The sequence below is a fragment of the Bicyclus anynana genome, chromosome 11 (assembly GCF_947172395.1).
Source record: "Bicyclus anynana chromosome 11, ilBicAnyn1.1, whole genome shotgun sequence".
NCBI classification, from domain to species: Eukaryota; Metazoa; Arthropoda; class Insecta; order Lepidoptera; family Nymphalidae; genus Bicyclus; species Bicyclus anynana.
Genome location: NC_069093.1, coordinates 12,246,034 through 12,252,033, shown reverse-complemented (window position 1 = coordinate 12,252,033; position 6,000 = coordinate 12,246,034).

The window sequence follows — 6,000 nt, the reverse complement described above, 5'->3', positions numbered from 1 at the left end:
CGACCTCCTAGTGTGCAGGTGTTACTACATCATTAACTACCCATATTCAGCTCACTGTTGAGCACGAGTCTCCTCTCAGAATGAGATAGGTTAGGCCTTAATCCACCACGCTGGCCCAATACGGACTGGCAGACATTAAACACGTAGAGAATTAAGAAAATTCTCAGGTATGCAGGTTGCCTCACGATGTTTTTCCTTCACCTTTGGAGACACGTAATATTTAATTTAACTAACTGAAAAGTAGGAGGTGCATACCCCAGTTTTTCTTCGTCTATATTTCGTTTTCCATAAAATACTGTTGTAGGTAAGTAATATGTTTTTATATCTTATTCTGATAAAAACTAGTAAGATCCCCCCAAACCCAATCATGCAGTTAGCTCATACCCTGGTGAATAAAAAATTAATATATTAATCTACTACAGGTTAAGAAAATACCTGCATTCCAAATTTCAGCCAAATCGGTTCAGTAATTGAGACGTAAAGGAGTAACAAACATACCTACACTCACACAAACTTTTGCCTTTATATTATTGTGACGAAATAAGCGAAGAAAGATAGTGTACCTACTATTTACGAAATACACCGCTATCTATGGAGACTATGGAAAAGTCATGTGAACTAAAAAGATGAATTTAAAATATTCGTAACTTAACTAACGGCTTTCCCATAGAACTTCATGATGCCCATTTCATTTACCAAGTTGATAATTTAGATGTCTTTAAGGTAGATATGGAACTATTTACGGGAAGACTATTGAAAACCAATGATTAAGAAGTACTGAAGTAGATACCTACGTAGTAGACTTACATACTTGATTTTTTTTTTAATCTTTGCAAGTTAGCCCTGAGTTAGCAGAGGCTGGGATAACAATAAATAGGTGCCATTTTAAGTACAAATGGACCATGGCTATGGTAATAAAATATTTATAAATTAATTAGTTACGCTTGCCAAAATCGTTATAGATATTTATTTTTCAGCATCGAGGTAGGTAAGTACATGCCGTAGTTGTATATAGGTATTTTAATAAAACCACACGCAGTTGGATTATACGGGCGGTGGACCCGCAAATATTGAAACTCGTTTTAAATCCGGGCCTTTGCAAACAACGCTAAGGGTTAGATCAGCACATAAAGAGCTTTTTTGTAAGAACATACAACGTAATACAATATGGGACGAGCGTAAAACGTAAAAAAATAGGCGTAATCAGCCAGTCCAGGCCAAGTCAGGAATGAGCTCAAGTATCGCGCGTGTCACTTAGAACATTTAGCGAACGAATAATTACTAGGAATCGGTGCCTACTAGCGCCCTTCGCAACTCCCGTTCCTCTGGAAATACAGCGACAATATAACCTATGATAATATGGCCTATGATGCTCCTAATAGTTAGCTATCTGCCAGTGAAAGTGACCAACAAAATCTGTCCAACCATTTCAGAGATTAGCCGATACAAACCACAGATGATTTAAGTAAATATAGGTATAATAGGTACTATGCAGTTTGTGAAAAGCTGTTTTTCACTTTTGATCCTCTCTTAGTGGATGCCTAATTGATTAAGTATCGACGTACCAAATAACAACAATAGGTAATCAACAAATTTAGTGATTTGAGCTATGTTTTGATAAATCAATCAACAACAGTAAGTTGCCTTAATATTACTAGCAGACGCCTCGTGGATTCACCTTCATAATTTAATGTATTAGCGGTTGATTTAATAAATAAATATAAAAAAATCAAAATCGGATCAGTAGATCCGAGATCTACAGATTACAGAAATTTACAAACTTAAATAATATAAATAAATGTGTATAAATTTTCAAACCTTAATGCAAAAGAAGGGTCTCTTTTGCATCTGGGTTTAAAAATAGATTCCTATTTTGGTGAAATCGCGATCAGTTGGTCCCGATCGAGTTAAGAGTCGTAATTTCCGGTTTCACGGGCACACGATCCGCACCTACTCGTATAAATAGATTCCAACCCCCGATATTTTCATCACAACCCCCGCCTGTAATGAAGCGAAGGGTTGAAGGACCGATTTCTTTACAAGCGATTATTTAGTAAACCTAGATTTGAAATATTAAACGGTTAAATGTTAATCAATATAGATTTATAGAATTGTTACGCGTTGCTAGGTTGTGATTCTGCTATTACATATTCATCGATGTAATATTCGCCACTAACAAGTTTTATTCGAATTTGAACTTTATTTGTATGGGATGCCAAAATTAAAATGTCACCAACAACGTAGTTTCCATGGAAAACAACGATGTCACATCGCTGTTACTTTACCAAATTGTTTTGGCTAGTTTTAATAATTACGTGAAAAATAACGAATTTCGATACCTATTTAACTAGATAGTACGTATAGTCGGAGGCAATCTTTATGACGCTAAAGAACATCGTGCAATAAGCTGCGAAATACAAGGTTTTAGGCATCACCGGTTACGCAAGGGCGCAACGGCAGGGCATCAGCTTATTTCAGTCAGACTTCATAAAGATTGCACCCGACTGTACGTGTTACTAATTTTAATACCTATGTGAAAAGTTAATGATTTTCGAAACCTAATACCTAATATACCGAAAAGTCTAATACATCAAGTTTTATCTTTTCATTTTTATCAGCTGATAAGCAGCAATTTCACTTAATAAAAATAGTATAATTGAAAAAAATACCTTTCCCAACCATAATTACATCAGCCAATAGACATTCACTGTAGGACATAGGCCTTTTGTAGGGACCTCGAAACATTTGACTTGACTTCAGCTTGATATAAGCTGCCTGCGTCCAGAGACTCCATGCAACTCACTTGAGTTATGGAACTTCTACAGTAAGCACTCTTTTCTTATACTATATCACTACTTACTATGAAGTATTACTTCATGCAGTACTTGCTGATCAAATATATTAAATAGACTAGCGGACGCCCGCGACTTCGTCCGCGTGAAACTCGATGTAAACTTTCAACTACCTATACTCTACCCCTACCCTACCCCTACCCCTACCCTACGTTGAAATTTCTCCTAAATTTTCTTTGCTATAAACCTCACAGAGCCCAAGACCTTTCCAACGAATGCAAAACCGTGGAAATCGGTTCGTGCGTTCTGGAGTTATAGCGTCAGGAAGGAAAACCGAACATATTTTTATATAGTATTAATTAATTAAAGTCATTGAATATACTTATACTCTATTTTATTTGTATACAAATTACATTATTCTACAGTATTATCAAATTGTATTGCTATTATATCTGGAGTTCGTAGGATCGCTGAAGCCATAGTTGAGTTTGTAGGAGTCTTGAGATCAGTTACTATTATTTCTGAACCATTTGGGTTCCAATCTGAGAATGTTGCTTCAAGACTTGACTGTTCATATGTCAGTATTTTGCAGGGAGTGCCTGAAAGTATATTGATTTAATTATAAGTAATGGTAATTATTATAGACACAAAACTAGCTAATGATAGATCCTACAAAGACTTGATAGAGATGAGTCGTCGTCGTCATCAACCCATATTCGGCTCACTGCTGAGCTCGAGTCTTCTCTCAGAATGAGAGGGGTAAGGCCATTAGTCCACCACGCTGGCCCAATGCGGATTAGCAGACTTCACACATGCAGAGAATTAAGATAATTCTCTGGTATGCAGGTTTCCTCACGATGTTTTCCTTCACCGATTGAGACACGTGAAATTTACACAACTGAAAAGTTGGAGGTGCACACCCTGGACCGGATTCGAACCCACACCCTCCGGAATCGGAGGCAGAGGTCATATCCACTGGGCTATGACGGCTCGATAGAGATGAGTACAGGGTGATAATGTTAATTTATTTAACAACCACTTTCAGATGTTACTCATAATGACCGGGGCTGAAGGGTTCACATTCTCTCTGAGGTAAGCAGGTATGTAACACCACCAACTTCCCAACTCTGCTGAGGCTGGCAATTGTAACTACAGCTTGTGCAGATTACCTTGACAACTGCCTTGAATGATGTTTGTACTGTTTCTTTGGTAGCCAGGTCAAGTTAATTATAACAAGTTATAAAAATCTTCTCTTTCAAAACCAAGACCACATGATCTGAAACCACATTTGCTAACTACTGGACAGATGAGGCAGTTAGTGGTACCAGTAGGTATTACTTTTTTTTTAAACATGACCAATATTTCCATTCCACTCCAACTAGTCGAGAGACTGTATTAGGAGCAGGTACAACAAGAGTCCAGTGGGACGGGGATCGAACCACCACCCCTTGGTGATGCTTTACCATTAAGCTATTGAGGCTCTAAAGTTAGTGTTACAGGAAATAGTAATAGAACAATTTGTTATTATTATTTTACCTTTTAAATTGATGACTGCCCGGAGAAATGATTCTCGCAGTTCAAACAACACTTCTTGATCTGTTGTTAGTTCAGTATTTGAATTCATTTTTATTGTGCTATGATGATGTATGATAACTGACAATAATTCTTGTGTGATTCTGTAAAACAAACAAATATTGTTTGATGGCTACATAGACTATCTGCAAGTAGTTCCCAGAAACAAAAGTGTTTACTTTTCTAAACTGTGAATAACTCAGAACAAATAATAAAGCACACAAATATACTACTCAGCTGCGCTGTGTGGACTGTGCACTTGCACACAATTACCTAAAATTATTCATAATATAAGCTTCCTAAATATGGGATATATACTGAAATAACTTTTCAATTTTAACTAATAGTTCCTGGTATATTCAAGCATAAAAACAGCTTTAGAATAAACATAAAGTTAATAAAAGTTAAGTCAAAATTCATTTATTTCAAATATGCTTAGTTAACAAACACTTTTGTAATGTCAGGTAATAATAAAAGATAATGGTGATAATTGAAGTCTAAAACTTTAAATTAAAGTTAAGGTTCAATACAGGCCCACAGCAAACTCAGCAAAGGATGATATTTGTTTTTAATAATATAATGCTTCTACACCCTAACTGCTCAACCAATCATCATTGTATTTACTGAAAAAGAATAATTAGAGAGAGATCACCTTAGCCTCACTAAATCTGCAGAAAGTTCTTTATATATTAGAATGGTATTAGGATAAAAGCTGCTCTAGAAGGATCTTGACAAATTTTGCTGGGCAGAGAGAACCACACATTTGGTGAAGAGTTATGAACATAAACATGTTATGAAGGATTTCCTTAACCTTACAACCTGGGTCACAAGTTCCAGTAAGTGTGACAGAGAAAACAATGAACCTGCTCACACACAGTAAATCCATGGTATGGTAAGATGAGCCCAGTGAATATGACCTCTGCATTCAATTCAAAGGGCATAGGTTTGAATCTGGTCCGGGGCATGCACCACCAATTTTTCAGTTATGTGCATTTTAAGAAAATAAAATATCACATAATATCTCAAATGGTGAAGAAAAACATTGTGAAGAAACCTGCATACCTCAGAATTTTCTTAATTCTCTATGTGATAAGTCTGCCAATCCGCATTGGGCCAACGTGGTGGACTATTGGCCTTACCCCTCTCATTCTGAGAGGAGACTCGTGCTCAACATTGAGCCGACAATGGGTTGCTAATGATGATGATGGCAAGATATTCGAATAATTCATAGATATTTTTTCATTAGACACAGACAATACTTTGGAAATTAGTTTACCGCTACACGAGTGATACCGGTAGCTCAGCTAGTTTTTTTACATAAACAATTGTAAGCGAACATAATCGTAACATACTGCTTCAAAAGAGAATGGTGGGTACAAGCCACATCCATATGACAATATACATGAAATAAGTGAGTGAGCCGAGTGCCGAGTGCAGAACTGCAGAATTCTTACTTACTTTTAAATTGAAATCTAGTATTTTAAAATTGCTATGATTTAATTTTCAATAGCATATTATGTTATACATGTACTGTTACTATTATAACTTGTTATTATTAATGTACTATAAAAATAATAATTATCATTTTAATTTCATTATTTGTTTTGTATTTGAATTTAAAATTTAAATTGAACTT